The sequence below is a fragment of the Dermacentor andersoni genome, chromosome 10 (assembly GCF_023375885.2).
Source record: "Dermacentor andersoni chromosome 10, qqDerAnde1_hic_scaffold, whole genome shotgun sequence".
NCBI lineage: Eukaryota > Metazoa > Arthropoda > Arachnida > Ixodida > Ixodidae > Dermacentor > Dermacentor andersoni.
The window spans coordinates 77,228,683-77,253,569 of record NC_092823.1 but is presented as its reverse complement, the minus strand read 5'-3'; the positions used below and the strand labels follow the sequence as shown (position 1 = coordinate 77,253,569).

General features: G+C 43.5%; 1 long non-coding RNA gene across 1 annotated transcript; it reads right to left on the bottom strand.

The window, feature by feature from the left end:
• Positions 1-6,608: 6,608 nt before the first annotated feature.
• LOC140213524 (uncharacterized) lies at positions 6,609-11,492 on the bottom strand. Its single transcript, XR_011890382.1, has 3 exons — positions 11,364-11,492; positions 8,352-8,542; positions 6,609-7,267 (listed from the first exon to the last, which is right to left on the bottom strand). It is a non-coding gene; the product is annotated as an uncharacterized lncRNA (long non-coding RNA).
• Between the last annotated feature and the right edge of the window lie 13,395 nt (positions 11,493-24,887).

Below are 24,887 nucleotides of genomic sequence, written 5' to 3'. Positions count from 1 at the left end.
GCTTTCAGTTTTTGCCCAACCCGAGAAGACACCACCAGCAAATATAAGCATCAGGATGAGGCATGTGTCGCGGCAGCAAATATTTGGATACAGCTCAGGACATGCTAATCTAATACGAATGTATTCATCCAGCGAGACCCGTGTGTAATGTACATGTTCTGGAGCGCTCGGATTTAAAGTGGATGTCGATAAATGATAAACAATATGCAATAAAAGTAGTGGTGGAAAAAAAGAGGAAAGGTATCTATTGAACCGGATCCACTAGAGACATATGTAGCGGCACACAATAAATAAAGAATTAGCGAGAAAATAAAACGATTGTGAATAGGAAGGCAAAAAGCTGAACTGAAAAGCACGTATACACTCTAAGAAAAGTTTACACCGTTTGGTCGTATCTTGCCACGCAACGATAAATGTCATCTGTGTTGTCCGCATTTCTTTTCTCTAAGGTTTCGAGCCCGGTACGTCCCAGTAACGAACGGCATGCGCGTTATCAGCACTACATAGCACTGCCGACAGCAAATTAGCGGGCACGGCGTTTTCAAGAAACGAAACGCAAGCACGCAGCTGACGATTATTTTTGTGATGTAGATATACACCCCAGAGGGTGTACACTTTTTTTAGAGTGTAACATACCTGACTAGCTCAAGCAAGCTAAGTGAATATTTGTCACCACCATGTTTCAAATAGAATACGAGTAGATCATAATACTCATCATAGTCATCATCATGTAAACTTCTTGCTCAACTGACGATGATGCCACCAACTGCGGCAAGACGTTTTTGTGGCTATGGCTGTTGTCATATTTGTAGAGCGTTGGGGCACGCTGAAGCGCCCCCATTCGAATCCTGTAACCGAGGGTACGTTTATTTATGGTAAGATACCATGTGCTGAGAAAGGTAGGCAATGAAAGATTTAGCTTCAATTAATCGAACAACCTTACTGAACCTATGCGAGAAAGTGGGCTATGGGAAAGTGGGTGGGAAAGAAACTATCACTCAGTCCTGCGACATGTGCTTGCTATTGTTACGAAGAGTAAGACCGTTGCACAAATGTATTTACAACTATTTACACGGGGAAACTTTACACAGGAAAAGGCTCATTGCGCCTGCTGTTACAAAGGTCGCAGCTCCAAGAGACTCTACCACTTCCTCTTCGTCTCCCTCTTTTGCGCACCGCCCTGTCCAAGTACACCGTATCATAACCCCCTGGGGTCTGGAGCGCCGTCCCTGTGATTTTTAGAATTATAGCGAACTAGGTGAACAGTGCGGTTTTAAACGGAACACATGGACGACGTCAGTTCTTAACTGGGACGAGAATGACGTGTCTTAAACAGGGGCGATTTCGTAATTTAATTGACCCAATCGTTGCATACCGGGCGGGGCCGGGTATAGCGTGGCAGCAGTTTTTCGGACAGGTTGACATGGCGACGTGGAGTCCACAGCAGAAAGAGATTTCTGGGAGAGAACTGATGGTTCCAGGGGCGACCATCGTAGCGAGTCTTTTCTGAAGCCTCAGCCACTGTAAGTCGATCAGAAGCTATCTGGCGAGCCATAGGAACCCGACCAACGGCGTCATGGGCGTACTCCGTGGTAGGTCGCCGCAGCGAAAGCCGGAAGGTGTCAACAGACAGAGTGCTATGATGACCAAAAAAAGAGGTAGAAGGGCGAAATTCACGCGGGCTGCACACATGGCCTATTTCTGCGCTTACAGGGGTCGAAGGCCGCAACGTAATGTCGCACAGGGCGGTAAATGCCTGGCCAGAAGAAGCGATGTAGAACTCTGTCGTAAGTGCGGGAAGTGCCAGACGTCTGGCAGTGGGTGAATCGTGGAGCTCAGCGAGAACAGTAGAACAGAGATGACGAGGGACAAGCAGCAGTAAATCTGGTTCATCAGAGATGATGTTGCATCGATAAAGAATGTCGCCATGGAGCACAAACATTCTGGTTGAGCGACCTCATTTTCTGAAATCAAGCGCTAATTGATCGACCTGAAAGAGTCGTCCATTCGCTGCTCAGTAACAATGTCGCGAAAGTCACAAATGGCCAGAAGGCAAGTGTCAGCACCCTGCTCATCGTTGTCAGCAGAATCGATGGCATGACGAGACAAGCAGTCGGCGTCCAGATATAAGCGGCTGGCCTTGCATATTACAGTGAAAGATTACTCCCGAAGACTGGGTGCCCAGCTACCAAGGCGGAAAGTTTCAGTGACGATAGCCAGAACAGGGCATGAGGGTCCGTGATGGCAGAAAATGGGCGGCCAAACAAGTAAGGGTTAAATTTAGCCACTGCCCACACACTAAGAAAAAAAGGAGTACCTCTTACTCTTTTCGGAGAGTCTGGACTCGCCACGTATACGACACACTTTGTGGGAGACACCTGAACTCTCTTTCGGAAGAGAGTCCCGAGACTATCTGTGCTCGATACAAGGTGGTTATGTGACTCCACACCCAATAGTCATGCACACTCTCTTATAGTAGTCTCCTAACCCTCTCAAAAGGGTTACACGACTAGTGCTGAGGGAGTCCGTTAACTATTCTGCATGAGTCAGACGACTCAAGATAAAGGGTCACATGACCACTGCTGAAGGATTCGGGTAACTATTCTTGATGAGTCTGATGACTCCAGCAGTGTGTGTCAAGTTAATTAAAATTAAATTATGGGGTTTAACGTGCCAAAACCACTTTCTGATTATGAGGCACGCCGTAGTGGAGGACTCCGGAAATTTCGACCACCTGGGGTTCTTTAACGTGCACCTAAATCTAAGTACACGTGTGTCAAGTTACCCTAGTGCGTGGTGCAGGACTCTTGCAGATAGAGTAAAATAACTAATCCATGTAAGTCGTTTGACTCTCGGATGGCAGTGTCGAGACGCTTTTAAAAATGTGTCGCCACCTTTTGCTGTAAGTACATACGACTACGGCTAGTTCTCAAGATGACTACTGTAAAAAGACAACATATAAGGAAGAGCCCATAGCAAACTTGCCAAGAAGGACATGGCAGGTTAGCAACAAAAAGTTAACATTTCATCACCCTTTGTCGTCTTCTGGAAAATTCAAATGAATTAGTCAGCACAGAATCACCATGAAAGCAAGACAGTTCTCATTACTATTAAACTGGAATCAATAGCCAACCATGCAAAACAGTCTTAAACATCCAATATGTAGCCTGCAGGTGCATATGCATGACACTGCAATGCAACTCAGAACCATAATGAGACCCCAAAATATTATGTAACTCATGTAGAAGTTAAATTCCGCACTGCTTAAGTCTCTAATGTCAAAACATTTATCAGAGAAACCTATTTCACTGTTCTTCGAGACGTGTTCTTATTTAGAACTTACGACTTAGCATTTTAAGCAAGTAAGCTACACATAACAAATAAAAAAGGCTGCACTATGTACAAAGGAGACCCAGATAATCAAGTGCAATAAAAACAATATTCAAACTTAGATTACATAATCTATGCGTCATACTATGCTTGCTGAAAACAACTGGTTGGCAATTATAATCCAATCTAACAGTAAAAACAGCTGTCTTACCTTACGGTACTCTTGTTTGCACTTTTCCCCCACAACTTGTGCGCGTTAGCGTCAGTTGAAAATTGATCTGAAAAAGACCACATTAAAAGGTTGTGCATCAATTTTATTCTGTTATACAACATGCAACAGTGTATAAAAGCTTCACAACAGATAATATTACAAAAATAAACACAGCAACATTTATACTAATTGTTTATTTATGTTGACAAACATACTTTTCCAAGACGAAGCATGATAGCTGACACAGACAATTTCACAGATTGCAATAACCACTAATACAAAACTTGCCATAATGCAAACACGCTGACAAAATATGTAGCACAGGTAGCTGTATTTTGTTACGGCAGAGATAGCACATGAATAATGAGGACAATGGAGGAAGCAGAACACATAAACAAACTATACCCAGCTGCATGCACGCAGCTGTAACAATACACATGGTGCACCAAGATCCAAAAGAAACAAAGAGGAAGATGTGAGGAAGGCTTTTTTTACTCATCACAAGTTATCCTGTAAGAGCATATTACGCACTGGCTGTAATCTACCCTCAGCACATACGTAAATAAGTTACATTAGGTGCCACATTTACAAATCCTTCATATGATGTTCTTGTGATTGTCCTTATTCCGATTTTTAACTTGGAAAGCATGACTGAGTTACGTAAAGCCTCCCAACGGCTTGGCACATATACAGAAAGAAGTGTTTCTATAAACACTGGAGGTCACGGAAGTATGACTGACACATACCACTTTTAATTCTTTTGTCTTTGTCTTTATGATTATCTACCACAGTAGTCTTTTGTAGAGTGAAACACATCCAGATAATACACTGTGGGCAACAAAGTGTGAATACCTCTTCTTGATTTCTACCTTTCTCTGCTGTCCCGCTAAGGTAAGATTGGTGCAAAAAATTGTCTTCCCAATGTATGCGTTTCCACAAAATAAAACAGGAGCAGATGATAAGCCACATTAATGGTGCGCGAAATAAAACATCTGTTCTTAACTTACCACTGCCATTCCAATCTGGTGCGATTTTCTGCCTTGTTGTGTACTCTAGCACAGGTGCTACGCAGTTCACTTGGTGCCCAAAGCAACTCTCACACCATAGCAGGATGTCAATTTTGTTTTTCAAATTCTAAGCGAAACTCTGGTTATGGGGGACAATTGCCAACTTATAGTTTTGCTTTGTATCTTCATTATGTTGTAGAGCTGGGTGGAAAGAAAGAACAGATATCTATAATTTGGGTTCCCACTGTGCATTGCATGGGTATATTTCAATGAATGATAAAACTATTTGGTAGATAAACATATGAAAGATAAGAGAATTAAGCTCGAAGTCTACCATATTAGTAACTGGGAATATTATGTGTAATTGAAATTTTGCGATTCCCAGTGAAGAAACAGTTTTGACAATATGTGCCAAGGCAACTAAGTCACTCATGCTCACAAAGGAAACAAAATAAAAACAAGCAAGATTACAAGAAGTTCGAACTTGCAACCTGAGGTGAGACACCTCACATGACTGATTTATGTATTTACCGAGCATAAATTACATCTGGCGCATAATCTCCTTTTACAAGATGACAAACAATAAGTTACTCTTGCTTTCTCTCTGGGGCATTTGGCTCTTCTGAACACCTGCACATTGTGTGGCATAGCTGTGTGGATGTAACTGGGCCCAGCTGCTATTCAGCATCAATCTGTTTTTATGGTCCTGTACTATTATTGTTGTAATTGATAATTAGCAAATAGCCAAACTATTGGGTTGATCAGCTCCATTTTAAACAAAACATACTGACAGATTTCCCTGTTTATCGCTAACAAAGAGATGGGTACATCATTTCAGATTCCAAGAAACAGCTGTGGAACAGAACAAATGCTGAAGACAGAAAATCTAGACCAATACCTTTTTTATTAAATGCCATGTACTAGCCCTTTCTGCAATTAATACCATTATTACCAAAAATTGTAGCCTGAAAAAATAATTGGGAAATATTAACAAGAAAGTGCGCATAAAAATATTTTGCCACTATGTAGGTCATAACTAAAAAACACCAGCTATACAAAAACCAATGACAATTCAAATCTACATAAAACTCCCTATGAATGGCAGTATATTCAAACCTCTAGTACAAATAATTAAAAAAAGTTGTTTTGAGAAGCATTTCCCCTTAATAAGTGGGTTTTAGTGTTTCCACAAAAGGGTTAGAAAATGCCTTCAGGCATACCATAGGGAGTTTTATATATAGCACATGCACGCATCTGCCTAAAAAGCCCCACGCCCTGCTTGTATTCCTTAGTCATTTTTTTGCATTCTGTTGTATGTCATCGTTTGGATCCCTTAACACTGAGTGCGCAAAGCCAAAAAACAGCCTATTAATACACTGAATTTTTAGCCTGTAAAGGGGTTGTGTGGCAATGGGGGCAGCCAACTCTAGTGTGAGAACAAACAAATATTTGTTCTCGTGTTAGTGAAACCAGTCAAAATATAATCTCACAATTTTGGAAATGAATGCACAAAGAACCTTGCTGACTGTCACATTATTGTCCCGAACAAGATCTCTTGGTGTTTACAATTCCTAGTTTAATTCACTTTCCTCTAGTAAATGGGCTCTGACCTAGAATACTCAGTGTAGGAGACTAACCCAGACCTGGAAGCCAGTGTTTAAATCTGAAATACATTCATCCCCCGACCACATGGCACTGCTTCGTCATCAGAAGAAGCATGCATCCATGGACATATAGTCCGTAAAATTATTTATACATGATCTGTAGCATTAATCTTGCATTAACAAATTCTGAAAATTAGGAAATACATCTGCTATTTAAAGCACTGCTGTAAACCTGTGTGTTTGAGAAATGCAATACTCAAAAGGTGTAATACAGCCAATGAGTGCATGGAACCTATGCTGCCTTTGACATTCGTCAGTGTGGCAAATAAGCACTGAGAAATGCCAAGGGTATCATAGCTTTTATGTCTCAAACCTTGTATGTGAGTACCACTGGTATCTTTGCAGCGAAAAAAAGTCACATTATTACCAGACTTATGAGTGGAACCCGTTTCTCTAGTTTAATATTTTCTTTCTTGTGCTCTTATATCCTTGAGTTTTTCAAAAATGACGGGTGCTTGAAATAAGTACTCTATATTGCTCTTAAATTTATCCTGCACCAGAGCCCGTGTTATGTTAAATTTCTTGAACACATTGCAGTGCTGTAGGTTATCAAAGGAAGGAAAAATACTGTAAGTTTGCATTTTAGCCTTCTGTACAACAAGAATTAAGAACCTATCAATTACATCCGCAAGTACAAAAGAACTATGAGAAACGGGGCATAAAGACAGGTGTACATTATAATAGCAGGAGTTGATGGTCAGAACTCTGCGAGAAAGGAACTATTAAAAACTAGGTACTAAAGAAACATATGAATTATAATAATAGAAATATTTGGAAAGAACTTGAAGAGACAAATAGAATGTCTGTTCAAATCACTTCACCCCAACATTCATCCATGGTTCGATAAGTGATCGATAAGATAAGAAACAGCTGGTGATGCTGTTTGGATAGATGGAACACGTAGAGGGGTCACCAAGTGTTGCGCGATGGTTGCACAGCAGGTTTCCTTGATCTCCGGACTCACTCGACAGTGATGCGTTGAGCCTGGGTATACGTAGTTCGCAAGAGGCCTGGGCCGAGTATGTGGCATGGCTTGGGTAAAATTTCAAGGCAACCTGAAAAACAGATCCAAATATATAAGCACCAAAATATTCTGCACCATAGGGCAAATCTGAAGTTTACCATCTGCACATAGCAGATGATGAAAACAGACACAAGTCACCAGACTCAAGGTATATAAATGTGCAAAAGCGTAAATGAATGTGAAAAGCTGCTTGTAGGATGAAATCCTTCATTTTGTCTTTTCTAGATCAATAATAGTATCTTAACATAAGATCAAGTGTACACGAACCTCCCTATTTGTGTCAGTAGGCTATTCCATGCCAGCTGTTCCAACTTGGCATATGACCACTTGGAATTTCTTTTTGAAAACTGGGGGCCCTTCAATATAGAACAAATCTCAATTTCACACAATACTTAAAGCAAAAAAAATTTACTGGCGTAAACACTATGTCACATTTTGTGTAACGCACCAAATATGCATCATAATATGGCATAGCCAAAAAAATTGGTTCATTCGTTAAGAGGGCCAAATTTTTAACGACAATGAAGAGAGGCCTCACACCAAAAATTTAACTGCTTATTAGCCTCTGCTCACTTTATTATGGCTGATTGAAAATGGACGAAATGGCTTACTAACTTTATTTTCACAAAAGTGACCTACAGCAAGAGCAGTAAATTTATGTAATCCATGTGTTTAGGACTTGTGCTGTGTGCAAGAACTGGTTTAAGAAAGATAAAATATGCAGCAGAGCAGAGAGTGGAGGATGAACTTGGAAAAGAAGTCAGTTTTGGTGTACGTTTATCGGCCTACTTACCGTTGAGGCAGCCCTAGTAAATTTATGCCAAATACCATGTATGAGAATACACTGTATTATTTCTAAATTGGTAAAGCTTTATCAAAGTAGTTTTTGTGTTAAGCAAGAAAACAATTTTACATTGGTCTCTTGTAGTTTCAAAATTTGCATCGCGTTTCGTCTAATACACACAGCCTCTTGGAAGCTAAGACAAAATGCATAAACTTGAGCATCCCTGCACAGACAGAAGGGAGTCTAAACTGCTTCGAAGTTACTTCTTTCATTGCTGAGTGGCTACAAGCCACTTCACTCAAAAAGACGCCGCTTAATTACAGGTATTTACCTGAATATTTCTGTCTGCTGTCAGCCTGCTTGGCATCATCACTAAGGCTGCCAACTCCCTAGTGGACGTGGTCGGGACATGGTGGTGGCAGGATGCAGTGGCAGAAGCCGCCAAAGGCTTCCAACTCCCTAGTGGACGTAGTCGGGACAGGGTGGTGGTAGGACGCAGGGGTAGGAGCCGCCAGAGTGTACCTGCAACAAATTTGCACAAATGTTCTTAGTTCTACCACGTCATGATTTACAATAAAAAGTTAGCTGTCTGTGTAACATGGCTACCATTACAAATAAAGGCAAACAGTTAGGTCCTACTACACAACTAGAACCCAGCCAAAAAAGAAACAGTACACAAAGGGACACAAAAGTGAAACAATAAATCAATTTAGACTAATGAAGCATTGTTTGAGAACCCTGCAGGCAGTCATTTCAAAAAAATAGTTTGATTATTAGATGAGAAAATGAAGGCCCAAGTATCAGTATTTGAATTTCGTGCCGAAACCCCAGCGCCGGTACGTCAGCGTGACGTCAGGGATTCTAAAGTATGTTTTCGCATTTGGGCTGTGTTGGCTGAATAAAGGTTCCCTAAACTTCCTATGTTTGTTATTTGGTTCCTTTAGAACACAATGTAGTCAATCTGTACCACTATATATAATTAGTAGGCCCTAGAAGATGCCATCAAAATCCAAAACATCACAGCCCCCAGGTGCGGGAACTTAAGTAGGCGTCTACACCCGTATTTAGTTCCTGCGCTTTTCGTGGCTTGCCAAACGTCTTGTCGTTGTAAGAGTGGTGTTTTTGGTGTTGTAGAATGGTAATTCACTGATGCAGAAGAAATCATTTTTCACTTTAGTCACCCTTTAAGTTTATGAAAATCCAAACAATGAAAAAAAAAATGTGCAACCGATTTGTGCATGGAAGCTCGGTTGAAACCTGAGCTCATACCATCAAGTGATCTGCTAGTCAACTGCAAGCCTGCCACCTTAAAATGTAATTGTAAATTTCTTTACATGCATTATGTAAGCTGCATTAATACAAGTACAAAACCTCTTAACATAAGTAAATCACCAAGCTAATTCAATTAACGAATTCCAGTGGTCGTTAATGCAACAAAGTGCAAGCTCGGAATGAAGCTGGCCAAACTGGGTAGTGAAAAATAACAATGTGGTTTTCTACATCTTGTTTTTCTGGCTTTCACTCTAGTGTTGGAATATACAAGAATTTTGACATTCCTGATATTTCACCCTGCTAATTTCTATTCTATAATGCATAATACTTGAGCAAGAGCAATACTGCTTTCTTTTAACCGTAAATAGTGATAGAACAAGAAAATTCACTGGACCCAACGTTTTGAGAAAAATCTCTTTGTCGAAACATTGGCTCCAGCGATGCTCCTTGTTCTACGGCTCTTCATCACGTCAAGTCTCTGTCTTCCTGTGTACCTCTGTACTTTCAATGTTATGTCAATGAAATTGTAATACCAGATCATTAGTAAATGTAGCTGATGAGGAATTTGGGCTTGTTGGTAGATAACGACAGAGTAACTGCGCAACATAGAGATACGGACAAAAGAGGCTTGTGTGTGTTGTCTTCTCCAGCCATGTCTCCCCTTTGGGCGATTACTCTGTCTCAATGTAAAACTATTACCCTTTGCACAATAATACTAAAATGCATAAAGACAGGAAAGTGGACACAAAAATTACAACAGATACCATCATATGCTAATGAGAATTGCAAAAGTGCCTGCTACAATTTGTCTCATCCATAACGTGCTGGATAAGATGGCGACTTCTGGCTGTTGCCATTTCTTGAATACCTAAAATAAAATACATATCAAAATTATAAAAATACACAGGTCAACAACAGTAGCCGAGGACATAACGCATTGTTTAGTACAAGAAGGTAAGCTAATCTCTCATACACGGCAGACGAAATTTCCTTTATTAAGTTAGTAGAAAAATATATCACACTTCATTTCATTCAATACTGTCAGCATTTCTTGGTACAATAAAAAAGGTATTTCTGCATGGAAGCAGGAAAATAATAAATGGCCTTCTACTTTTACAAAATATGCTGCAGCGACTAAGCCAACTGCAGCTGTATATACTTAAAATTGTGTATGCACATTACATAGCCAAGACAGGATAAACTTGGGTTCATATGCAGCTCAATGGAAGGTACAACTTTGCAATCAACTCATTTCTGCTTGGCAAATATACGCACTAACATAAAACTACAAATAAGAGGATCCTTTTTTTCATAAAACGCCGGACTCAATATAAAAAACACAGTAGCAATATTACAATTTCACCACATAACACAGCCAGGTTTTGTAAGCCTAGTAGGATTTACTATATAAATGCTGCAGCAAGTTCATGCTTTTAAATATTTACAACTGTGAAAATAAAGATTACGTAAAAATAATACATTATATATATAGGCTTAAATTGTAAGCTAATGTGTTTTCTACTTACAGCCAAATGCACATAAAATTTGTTCAGTTTCAGCGCTTTTAAAGCGCTGTGTCTGTTCGCTTGAGCAGGCAGCCGCTTTACCGCTCTTAAAAAATGTGTGCTCCCACATCGCCTGACACTGCCATACAGCGTTGTTGCGCTTTCATTATTTGCCGTAATATACCCAAAGCGCTAGTAAATCTTCAGAATACACAAGCAGTCTTTTCGACTACCTGTGTTCGCCAGCGAGAGTCACACTGGTGCGAGTATTGTATCTACACTTCAAGTTACGCAGTACTTGATATTCTACGGATTTTTCGATGCGACAGGCCACTCGTCACTAGAGTCGTTAAGAACGGTGTTTCTCCTGGCAGTACAGCTTTGCAATAATTTCAGATGCTCTCCTGAGGCTTCCGTCTGCCAGTAGTATTTTCGCATACATACGCGCAAGCATGCCTAAGAAACGTCTGTGAACTGCCAAGAGAAACGTGGCACAAAATGTAGCCATACCGGAAGGGCCGAGTACGCGCCGTTTGTAAACTCGGAACAAAAGCTGATATGCTTACCTGAGACGTTAAGAGAAATATGGCACAGGTCACTCCCCGCTGGTAGTCGTTCGTATGCATCTGGTCGTCTCTGTCCGTTGCGATCTCCCATATCACAATGAAAGACGCAGTGCAAACCGCAGCACTTCGGGCGCTTGAGGCGGTCCGGCGAGCTGCACTTGCTCGATGTCGGCAAAGACGAAATCGGCGACACGCTGCTGCTAGCGGCGGTCCCCCTCGTCGCAATCACACAGCACGGACAGAAGCTCCCACCGTAACTTGCCGCAACGCCTGGTTGCAGTCGCCCCTAACGCAGCGATTTCAGAACCACTCAACGACAACGTACTCGCGCGTGATGCAGCGCAACTGTAAAAGGGCGTCATGCTATTAACGGCTTCGGCTTTGGATCATTTTCTATCTGCACAACTGAGCAAAACAGTTGCGCTAGTTTCGGTTTTGTTTCCTTGCGTTGAGATAAAAACTGTTTTGCTCACTGATAATTTTACGTCACTTAAGTAATGTTCATGAATGAAACAGCCATGAATTTAACACGCGTCTTGAAATACCCGCTACGTTCACTTGGCAGAAGCAAAATTTGCTCGTCCGAGTGTGGTTGCGTTTGAAATATCTATCGTTGGGCTGTCGGAGCGTGCTCGAAGTGTGAAGACGCGGCGTAATTGTCCTTAATTTACTTAGCTATAACGGTGCGGCTGCCCTTGATTTCTGTCGAGTGCAGTTTGCTCTGATGTAAGGTAGAACTAAAAAGCCGCCCATGTTACTGAATGGTCTAGTGCACCTGAAGCTGCCAGAACTCCGGTATTTCCTCCACAAGTTCTTGCGACTGTGTGCCGCTGTCACCAAATGCGAGCGTATTCATTTGGCGGAGATTTAGCAACACATTTTCTAAAACTATAGTTCACCGCTCTATCACGACATGGAGAAGCAGCGTGGTTGGTCCTTAGTAACATTTTCTATTTATTGCGAATTTTGCGATAGCAACTATGTGGACACAACCGCCGAAATATATCTGTCGGTGTTGCCGTGAGCTTACGTGTATAGTCAAGTGCGATAAGATCCTATCCTGCGCCGTTGGCTGTGCGCGTTAAAGAAGTGTACGAGGGTGAGCCGAGACGTATAGTGCGTGGATGGGTGTCGCAAGTATCTATAGGTGGTCACGTGATAAAACGCGCGCAAGCCGGGGAAAGGAGGCGCTGGTTTAGCACGCTCCTCCTCTGGCCGTTGCTCTAGCCCGGTCTGGCGCCACTCTCGCTCTGTCTTGGCGATAACTTCCGATGGGTGCAAAGCGGGGGGAGGGGGGGGGGGAGAGGGGGAAGGCGCTTTTATAGCGCCATTTCAAGTTTCGGAGACGCTTTGAAGGACGAGGCAGCAGAAGCGTTCTGTCCGCTCTGTTCGCGCCCTTCATCCCGCCAACGCTGTGACAGCGAGTGTTCGCGGTCATTGAGTGAGATTTGTTCATGTTTGCACGTGCGCGCGTGACCCCGTGCTTGCTAATTTACGGAGTAAGCGATTGTTTACTGCACTTTATTCAGGCGATGAAACTACGAACCTTGGTTCGTGCAGTTGTTCGTGCAGTGGTTCATGCAGCATTGGGGGGAAACTGCTGCATTTTTGTTTTTACATTTCTAGGAGGTTCAAAAGCAGTGCTGCGTACGCTAATGTTTGTTTCTGGTCGCGGAACGCAACGCACTGCGGTAGCCCAGTGGCTTTGGTGTTGCGCTGCTGAGCTCGAGGTCACGGGTCCAATCAAACCGCAGCAGTCGCATTCCAATGGGGGCAGAATGCGAAAAGTGCATTCCGTGCACTTTAAATAACCCGAGCTGCTGAAAATAAATCTGCAGTTTTCCATTACCGTGCGCCTCATAACAAGATCTTGATTTTGGAACCTAAATCCTCAAAATTTAATTTTACGTAGCGCAATTACATTTACAATTGACACTGTTGAGTGCGCCTACTGAACTTGTTATCTCGTTGCAGTGCTCTCTTTAGTAGCCAATGCTTCTTTTTTTTAGATTTACATATGGTCAGAATCCAGTGTGACAAATCCGGGTCTTCCTTAGTATAGAAGCCAGCTATCACTTAAGCGTGTGAGATATTAACAAACATGTTCAAGGCAAATCGATATTTGGAGTTCGATGTAATTGCAGAACATGACAAGGACGAAAGAATGATACACCGCATTACAACAAGGACAGGAACCCGAGGGCCTGCCTAAAACAGAAGACATTATCTGGTATTTCTTCTCCTGCATTTTCATCTTTCTCTCGCCAGACTCATCTCGAATATCAGAGGAGTCGCGATCTTCCACGACGACTCTTCGCGTGCTATTAAGAGTCAAACGACCCATACACAAATGTTGACTCTTGTTTTGTGACTCTACCCGCGCGAAAATGGGTCTTCGTAAGAAAAAAGAGAGCCAAGTTGCCGTGACTCACTTTTTACTCTCGTTTTTCTTAGAGTGCACACTATAGCGAGACATTCCCGCTCGGTGATAGATAAATTGCGCTTCGAAGGCGAGAAGGCGCGACTGGCGTAGGCAATGACGCGCTCGACTCCATTTTGCTATTGGACAAGGACAGCATCTATGCCTCGGCCACTCGCATCTGTGTCAACTAGAGTTGGTGCTGATGGATCAAACTGGCCGAATATCGGAGCGTTGTTAACAAGCGGATGGTACTGTCGAAGGCACCCGTTTGTTTGCGGCCCCCCAAAAACACCATGTCCTTCTTGAGAAGGTCACTCAGTGGCCGGGCGATGTCTGCAAAAGTTTTAACAAAGAGACAAAAATAAAAGCATAAGCCAACGAAACTGCGCACTTCTTTTGCAGAGCAGCATAGAGAAATCTTCTTGACTGCGTGAACTTTATCAGGATCGGGTTGTATACCGACAGCACTGACAAGGTTGCCAAGAACTTAGACTTCACGGTGCCCAAAATAACACTTGGAAGAGTTAAGTTGTAGGCAAGCATCCCTGAAATCTTCAAGAATCGCCGCCAGGCGACGGAGGTAGTTGTCAAACGTTGGGGAAGGTACGATTGCATCGTCCAGATGACATAAGCAGGTAGATAACTTACAGTGCCGATGGAGAGAGTCCACCATACATTCGCAAGTTGCTGAGCCATTACAAAATCCAAAACGAATAATATTAATATGGTAAAGGCCTTTCGATGTAAGAAAAGCAGTCTGCTCACGGTCGAGTTCATGAACCGAAATCTGCCAATAACCGGATTGGAGGTCAATTGAAGAGAAGTCTTGAGCGTCATCAATCCACGGGAGAGTGTTCACATCCTTTTTCGTGACCTGGTTCATTGGGCTTTAGGCAACACAAAATCGCCAGCTGCCATCCTTATTTTTGAGCAATACAACCACAAATGCCCAAGAACTCGAAGAGGGCTCAGTTACAGTTTTCGTTAGCATCTTGTCTAGTTCAGCTTCAATAACGTGGCGTTCCACGTGGGACACTCGAGAAGGTCGTCGGCGGATAGGACTAGCATCACCGGTGTCAATCGTTGCTCCATCAGCCATCCGGATAGCACGACATGCGGCAAGTGTAAGGACTTTATTCAAGTGGCAATGGAGATGGTTGCTCATCACCGAGATATGGGCCCCAGTATCAACAAGTGCTGGAACAAATGTGCCGTCAACATCTACATCAATTATAGTGCCTCTGATCGGCAGGGTGAAATGCTTTGGCAGACGCGTCGACAATGCAGCGTAAGCTCATTGAGCTGCATATTTTTCGTTTCCCGAAGGTATGCGCCCAGGTCGTAATGACGGCGACAGGCGATAGAACTGAGTTGACCTGGACGACGGGCGACGACTTTGCGGCGAAAAGAACTGGTGACTGCTCGGCGACGGTGATCGACGGCGCCATGCTGTCGTAGCCGAAACGACCGTCTGGACGAGGACTGTTCAAAAATGGCATCGAGGACCAGCGGTCACGATATTATCGGTTGACATGACCAACGCGGCAACAACCGAAGCAAATATGTCGGTCATACGGGGTACGTCACTCCGCCACGTTCGATGAACCTCGAGGGATCGGCTGATTTTGAGTATGAACGGGCATAAAGCATTTAGTTGGCCGGAAACTGGCCATGGTGCAAACTGACTGCAAACTGACATTCGCCAGTTCTTGGCGCACAAAAGCCTGGAAAAGGAGAACCATAGGAGCGCATGTACAGTTCAGAGGTGGGCACAGAGCCGCGGGACACATGACTTCCAAGTCACGGCGCACGTTCTTCCTCAGTTACTCTGAAAGCTACTGCTACCGCGAAGGAGAGTCCTGCCGGTTTGCAGAAGACGATGTTGCAGCCGTACTGGCAAGTCGGCAAATGACTGATAAAGACGACGACTTTTAACCTGCTCGAGATGGTTGCACTCCGTAGTCATGTCATTAACCGAAGTACAATTCTTAGGGATGAGTAAATTGAATGTGTCATCGGCTATACCTTTTAAGACTCGGGCATTTCAGCGTCGGGTTGCGGCAGAGTTCCAACACGTCTTGTATATATGCGCCGTAGCGTTCGTTGGACGTCTGAACTCGTGATGCCAACTCTTTCTTGGCGACGACCTTCCGACCCAGCGGTTTTCTGACGAGGTCTTCGCCGCTTCTGCTTGCAGGAATCGCAGTTCTTCTTCGTGGTTTTGAAGCCATACTCGCGCAATTCTAGCCAAGCAAAAATTTACGTTGGTCAGCATCACTGTAGCATCCTATTTGATGTGGCTGCTCACTCGCTCAAATATTTCCAGCCAGCCGTCAAAGTCGGCGCCAGCGGTGCCGCAGAAGGTTCCTGGATCACGTGGATGCGTGAGTACGACAGTCAATACAGTCGACGCCGGCGTTGCGAAACGAGGCACCGTCTCCTGAGACCGAAGAAACGAAGAGGCGGCCATTGCGAAGCCCCGTTCTGACTCGTGACCCTGCATTTCGGCCAAAGGTTATGATGAGGAAGCCCGATGCGTAAATGTATGTATAACTATGTACATGCGGATTCGTTACATGGGAAAAAGGTAATGGCGCAGGCTAGTACAGCGGTCACAGCTCCAGGAAACCGTCTGTCAATTTCTCTTCGTCTCCTTCTTGAGCGCACGGTCCTGTCCAAATGCACCCTAAGAATTTGTACTCGAATTCTTTTCCAGTAAATGAAACACACGACTGCGTGACACAGGCGTGTTCGCTATTGGTAAAGAGGAACAGCTCTGTAAATTATGTTGTATTTGGTGTCTGTCTCTTGATAAAGCGCGGGAGTCCATGACAGTTAGTCTGTACCCACAATTACTATAACGATCTACCAAGTGCGAGCGTGCCCAGTATGAGTGGGATAATTGATGCTGCCACATGATGCTACTACAAATAATAGAGGGCGGCTTGTGGCTGGCTTTTACTATTATCGTTACAAGTATCTTTAACATAAATCAGGCTGCAACAAAAGTAACTCACTATATGGTTTTGTTAGGCATTGTTTAATTCAGCTCGTAACGTGTAAAGTAATTATATTTTTTTACTGTAAGTGAAACTATGTATTGTTTTTAAGCAACAGCACCGCATTTAGAAATGCTGGAATCTATTAGGTAGTTGTGCCACTGTATCATAGAAGAAATATAAAGCGGGCATTGCTCTAAGATTCTAGCAACAATAACCAGATACTTGGAAACAAGTAGCATGATTGTTTACGCACTTGCTTTGTAGCGAACAGCTCGTTACTGTTAGCGACCTATTGCGAGGTTATATTTTATCACTTTGGAATTATTTTATAGCATTTATGACTTCCTTTCCCGCTTATGCTGCTACAGAGGTGTCCGGAGGTTCATAAATAGGATAGAAGTATAAAATAAAGATTTCCATCTAGACAGTACAGATAGCCTAAATTTATGCAGGTATTACTGAAACAACCTTCCAGCTTTGCTCAACGGCCAAAAAAAAGCAGATGCCATTGTGCCGATGTTGTTCATCAAAGATTGCAGGGCACATTTAGAGGCACTTGACACTGAGCCCTGACTCTGATAAGTTAATTCTGTTGTCATATTTCAGCAAATACTACTCCTGCCAACATCAATACAGTTGACGCCACTTCCGGAGATTTTTTTCGTCAACGGGTTTTGCAACGCAAGTAAAGAATGTATGCAAAATATTTGCGTAACCTGATCGTAATTGTGTTCGTCGAATGTATTGTGAACCCTGGTTCATCCTGTAACACGAAGCTGCCACGTAAGTATTAATTTCCAATTTCAAAAGAATTCCTACATTAATAATAAAAGTCCTACATTAACAATAACTACGTTCCATCGGCGTCAAAGTAAATGTGAACAACAAAACCTGGTCACACAACCTCTTCCCTGTTTTAACACCGTAGTAAAACATGAAATCACGCTATAGCTTGTTTCTTATCAGGTTCTCATTCCACATGAACAATCTCCAGTAAAACAAGGGTCAATCTTCCAAACCCAGGGGATCCTGTAAGCGGAATAAGCTGTGTATGGCTAGGAATAAGCTGTGTATAGCTAAGTGTAAGCTGTGTATGGCTAGGATCTCGCGGGTCATCTCAGACAGTTGACCAACAATTTTTCATATGTGAACCGATCCCTGAGATTTTGTGATACAAGGACAACCCGCGGCGGAGGCTAAGCAGGCGTTAATTCCTCCCTATAAGTGGGCACATTCCAAAGATTGTGCAATACCGGGCCGAATCGCGGGGGAGGCGCATTAAGGGGCGCACTTAAAAAATCTTCGCTGGTCATCATTCTTCACAGAGTGGAATGGTACTGATTTCTTAATCAAATTTTTAGCGCTTGAACTTGTCCTTATGCTACTTCGATGCGCGTAAACTTGGTTGCCTGACGAATTATAAAAAACTGATTGTGGGTCAATATGGTGCGCTACTTTAGCTCTCAAAGAGTGCCATCTTGTCTTAGAGGAACGGAGCTTGAGATTTAATGAACGATAATCAATTCATGGTGATAACCGGAAGGCAACATATAAAAGAATGGGCAGCTTTTCAATTATCTTTGTTGGCGCTCCTGTCAGGTATTGCTCCGTTCTAGTAGTGAATCCCTACAAAACGTGTTGCACAATATTTCCTTATTATTTAGCACGAAGGCTTCGCAGCCTCGCTCATTGCCCTTGGTTAATAAAAAACAATATACGTTATTAAAGGAAATTTCGACTATAAAATAATGTATACTGCATAGTTTGTAGAATCAATTTCTTTGACCCCACACCGGTATACTGTGCCATTGCCTAAATAACATTTTGACAATATAATGTCATTTGATACAAATTTCGCACTTCTATTTCATTGATCCGAGCACTGTTTAAATTATAACGTTGCTTAAATAAAATTTAGACAATAAATTAAATTTTCGTGCAAATTTCATGCTTCCATTTCATTTACCCAAAAGTGTTCGAAAATGAAAATTTTCGAAATGTCCTTGCTAACTGTGTATGTATAATAGTGTTCTACTATTTATGTTCTCCATACTCTGCCTGTCTACTGTTAGTCGTCATCCTCGTATTTTATGGATGTGTGCTACAGTTCCTTGGTGTTCCGAATATTGCATGTTTTAGTTCTGCCCATCCTGTATGGACCACGTACAGGTCTGCAGTATTGTGCAAATAAATCCTATACCGATTAAACTCTAGCACTGGTAAAATGAAAATTTGATAGCAAAATATAGTTTGGTACAAATTTCATGCTCCCATTTCGTTGATCCCTTACCGCTTAAGCCCTAGCATTCAATGAGGTGACCTTTTGACAATATTGTAAACTTCCGTACACATTACATGCTTCCTTTTCATTGATTTTATGACGTTTAAACTATAGAATTGGTGTAATGAAATTTTGAGTGCAAAATAAATAGTTGTCCAAATTTTATGCTTCCATTTGTTTGATATCTTATCATTTAAGATATAGCATTGAGAAAATGAAATTTAGGCAATGAAACAAAGTTTCATCTACATTTCTTGCGATGATTTCTTTGAACCCACGACGTTGAAACCCTAGATTAGGTTAACTGAAATTGTGACAATAAAATGAAATTTCGCACAAATTTCATGCTTCTATTTGTTTTACCCCGTACCGCTTAAACTCTAGCAATGGGACCTCGCCTTCTACGGGCCAAGGTCCTTTTCGGAGACTTCATGCGAGCATGCAACAAGGAGGTCGCAGTAATGATGAAAATTCTCCGTTCAACAAGAATCCAGAAGGTGCGTATAGCGATCCGAAATGGTCGGTACACGAATAAATAAATAGGTTGTCATTCATCCCGCATAACAGGCGAAAACAAATTGCCGCTGCGAAATTTTTTCGAGGCGACAGTATAGATGCATTTAAGGCGAAGCATTGAAGAGCGCATGTTTTGCTTGACTTCCGCTAGGTACTCTCAACGCTATTAATATGAGAGAATGCTTCGTGGCTCCGACGGACATTCTGTCTAGCCTCTTGGCTGGTACAGTGCTCAATAAAGCTATGACGAGGCCTGTCTCTTGGAGATGCTGCTGCTAATTAAGAATATCTCGCCTACTACGTTTTAATTACTTACTGAGCTCTCCTTAAAAATCGCATCTAATATTCAATAGTGCTGAATACGCTTCAGCAGTGTAATGTATCAATACACTATTATGAAACTCACTGTCCCCATTGCAACAATTTATGTCTAACAATTTCGTTAACCCCTCTTCATGCGCTGCTTAGTGCAACTCAAAGCAATCTGCCAGGAATAGCATACATGTTGCAGCAAGGGTGATATTTAAGACCTATATAAATCAGCTTATCAGAATAACTCCTATGCGAATAGCAACGAAAAAAAAACGTGAGAAGCAGATCGAAATGTCACTTATAATGCATGCATGAGCGTAATAAATTTGACAGGTAGTGGTGCTACTCATGCATTATTCATTATTGCCATTCTCAAGAAGGTCCTTGCGCTATCTCACAGCCACATTTCTTTTCCAGATGGTACCGGTCTTCTGCGGCGTGTACAACACGTGCAAAGAATCGACGCTGGAAAAAATGCCACATCTGGTAGGAATAAGCGTTCCCTGAACACGTCGGCTCCAGTCTATGTTGAACTGAAAGAAAACGCACATGGGAGACTGCATTAGCCGCCACAACAAATGCATTATCTCTCTACTAATGCAGGTCCCATGCAGATTCAGCACAGGGCCGGTCTATACGTGAGATGGTTTTTCGAAGAGGAAGCGTCAAATGGCACATTGAGCGAAAAAAAGCCGGTGTTTGTCGTCGGGAGCAGAGAAACTGGACCTAAATTCTCATTGGCAGTGACACCAGGTCAATAGCGCGTCTTGAAGGACTTCCCATTAAGAGCAACGCCACTTGACGAACTGCGTCTGGATGGCGCACAGCGGGCCAAGAAGAAAAAGAGCACATTTGGGCGCGATCTCGCGCCAGTTGTTGCGTGAGGGGAGAGGACATCGCAGTAACGCCACGCCACACTTGCTTTCCAAAAGCTCTGTTATCCACGCGTTCCTTGTCCGCGTAAGTTCTCGCCTGCTCTATACCTGTGCCTCGCTAATGTCTAAAAAAGTAATTTGTAAAGAAAGAGTAAATTCGAAAGGAAAAAAAAAAAACGTTGTTGGCAGTGAGTTTCAAAGCAATGACCCCACGCTTTTCTTAACCACTGGGCGAAACCGACGCCTCATACACTGCGGGCCTGTGTTCGCTGCTTTATGACGTCATGATAGATTGATCGAAATTTCCATTGCCAATCATGGCGTGATTAAAGCGGTGACGTAAAAATTGCCACTGCTAACTCGGAAGCACTCCTATATTTTCTGTGGCAGTCGGGTAAGGTAGCATGGCGTCACGGATCTAAGTGCACGGGCCTTATGCTATCTAGGAGGTCTCGGCCTTAATGCGCTCGTTTGCCCTCGAGGCCTCCGTAACTCGAAGGACAGCTCAGTGGCGTTGAATAGGGCCTTTATGTTTTCGCATTCGCAACTCCTAGGAATCGCTCAGGGGTCCTCGGAATTTATTTATTTATTTATTTATTTTTTTGGTCAAGTGCGCTCTGGAAGATCTTCAGGACAGTGTGCGCATGCGATCTTTTCCCGTGTTACATTCAATCAATAATCAGGCTGCCAAATTATATTCGTCACGCAAGAGCAATATATTCAGCTCGTGCTGTTCTAAAGATACGCAAGCGAATGCTGCTCACGATAGTTAACGATACTGCATAAAAGTTTGAATAATAGAAAAGCCATCAAAATTTCGAAGCAAAAAAGCCGAATATTTCGATGCACAATGCGCATAGCTCACACATGTCAAAAATGGCCGAGTTTTAGGAGGTTTATGAGCGTGGGCCGGCCGGAAGCCATACCACGTGGGTCAGCACGCCGGCAGGCGTGACGTCAGGCTTACGCGTGGCAGCAGCGTACAGACCCGTACAGCCAGCCTTTGGAGCTTGGCTGATGGTCCCGCGCAATGTGCTTTGCTCTGTGAGAGCATAGAGAGATGAATAAATAGGAGTATTAGGAACGAAAGGGACGTTAACGAACTAAGAATATCCGATGTATAGCATTAGTGTCAGCGCCCACCGAAGAAGTTTCGCGCCCGCAGGGTGCGTCATAGTTAAATAAGTTATACAGTTGTGGTTAGGCACGATAGTTATTAGGGCTCCATAGACCCGCATGTCCAACTTACGGAGGGCCCAGATTACAGCTGACGCATCCCCTACAATAGGGGCTCATCTCATCCGAGTGCCGTTAAAGCGATGGCTTGCAAATTATATGCGCCGCAATTCACTCGATTCCGCCATTTGAGCCAAGCAAGCGGCTGCAACGCTTCCAGAAGAATCTATGAACATCCACTATGGCTTATAGGAATCCAGAATAACCAATATCAACCGCCTGAACAATGCTTCTTTCAACTGGTTAAATACCATGCTCGCGTCTGCACCCCAGGGGATTTGATTGATACGCAGTCTCCGCGTCATTTCTTAAATAATTTCTGTAATACCCTTTGATAGCAAAAACGATGCAGAGAGTTCCGCGCCCCACACACATAACGTTCTTATTAGCAGCTTGAACCATTCTTACATCACTCCGCGATACACACATAACACGGTAATGTTTAATAATAGAGCCTACTCTAACAATTTCGTGCACCTACTATTAGAAATTACACATTACCTAATATTCAAGTAACCTCATAACGGGGCACATTTTAAAAAGGTTGTGCGTTTATAAACTAGAAATGAACTGGTAAGCTTTATTCATGTAACGCTTAATTAAAGGGCATATTCTCAAACCACTGTGCACCTCTCAATTAAAAGGTATAGAGTAATTTTTAGTATAGGTACACGTAACGTTTTTTGTATTGTAACTTTCGTATGCGCATACAGTCTTGCAAGTCTCCACCCGCGCACCCTTCCGCCCATACCCGTGAGTTTAGGACAACTGACTCATCAGCCATCCGTCAAACTTCAATACAATGCCCTAGAGTAACTTACTGAGCAGCACTTTATAAAAATTCGATTTCAAGAGATCGGCCGAATGTTAACAACTTTCAGTTACCAACGTGAGGACGATACGCTCTTCTCAAAATGTAGGCATTCAAGCCGGCTACTCTTAACTTCTCTGCTGCGTTATATCAGCGCTGTGGTCAAGATTAAAGTGCTGTTTTATAACTAAGCATTGAAATTACGACTAAGTGCCGTAAAATAATATGTTACAAGAGAGAAATATCCATCGACCTTCGCTCCGGCTACTGGCAAATTGCCGCCGATGACATGGGCCGCGATAACACAGCTTTTATTACTCCCGATGGCCTGTATCAGTTCAAAGTGATGCCTTTCGGTTTATGTGATGTCCTGGCCACATTTTAACGAATGATGGACGCCCTCCTACATGGTTTTAAGTGGTCCATATGCCTCTGTTACCTGGACGACGTGATCGTTTTTTCGCCGACTTTTGCGAGACACCTCGAACGACTATCGACGACCCTATCTGTTTTCCGTCAGGCGGCGCTACAACTAAATTCGTCCAAGTGCCACATCGGTCGTCGGGAAATTTCTGTGCTCGGGAATGTCGTCGATTTTTCTGGTGCACGCACTGATCACGATAAAATGCGGGAAGTGAAAGACTTACCCATGCCAACATGTGCCAAGGATGTTCGCAGCTTCTTCAGCCTTTGCTCCTACTTTCGTCGGATTGTCCGAAATATTGCGAACGTTGCGCGCCCTCTAAATCAGCTCCTTAACAAAGACGCTGCAATCATTTGGAGCCCTGAGCAAGCTACTGCTTTCACCGAGCTAATTCGGCTGCTTATGTCTGCAGCCATTCTCGCTCACTTTGATGAGTCAGCTCCAACAGAAGTACGTACCGATGGCAGTGCACACGGTATTGGCGCTATCTTGGCACAGAAACAACAAGGGCGAGAACGTCTTATTGCCTACGCCAGCCGCCTTCTTTCCTCCGCAGAGCGCAATTATTCCATCACTGAACGCAAGTGTCTGGCTCTCGTTTGGGCAGTGGGTAAATTCCGCCCCTATTTGTACGGCCGCCAATGCACAGTCATCACTGATCACTAGGCTCTGTGTTGGCTTTCGTTCCTCAAAGATCCTTCAGGGCGCCTTGGCCGCTGGACTCAAGAATACAACTATTCAGTTGTGTACACGACCGGCCGGTTACATCAAGATGCGGACTGCTTGTCGCGCCATACTGTCGACCCTCCTGACGTTTCTGCGGCCGGTGTACCTGTCACCGTTCTCTCTCTGGCTGCTCTACGCGATATTGGAGCCGAACACATCGGGAAGCCTCCTTGCAACACCTTATTCAACGGCTCACTTCAACGACGCCCGATGCTTCCCTTCGCGTGTTTGAACTTCAGGATGGTATATTGTACCGCTCTAACATGCGCCCGGAGGGCCCTGACCGACTCTTCGTTGTGCCTGAGCATCTGTGTCAGACTGGTCTCGCCCAGCTTCATGATGAACCGACTGCAGGTCACCTTGGCGTGTCACGGACTTATTACCGCGTTCGTCGGCGCTTCTTTTGACCTAGTCTATACCGGGACGTCTGCCGTTATGTCGCTGCGTGTGACCTTTGTTAACGACGCAACAAGCCGACCACACTCCCTGTTGGTCGCCTTGAATCACTCGACGTACCATCAGAACCATTCTTCCCGGTAGGTGTTGATCTTTTAGGCCCTTTTCCTACGTCTGCTTCGGGAAGCAAATGGATTGCTGTAGCAACAGACTACGCCATCCGATATGCAATCACGCGGGATCTTCCGACAAGCTGTGCAACCGATGTCGCCGACTTCCTCCTAGAGAACGTCATCCTTCACCACGGCACCCCTCAACAGCTCCTCACCGACCGAGCCCGTTACTATCTTTCTAAAGTTGTCAATGACATTCTACACTCGTGCGCGACTAAACACAAACTTGCTACTGCTTACCATTCACAAACGAACGGTCTAACCGAGCGCCTTAACCGCACCCTTACTGACATGCTGTCCATGTATGTCTCCGCTGACCATCGCGACTGGGACCTTGTGCTGCCGTTCGT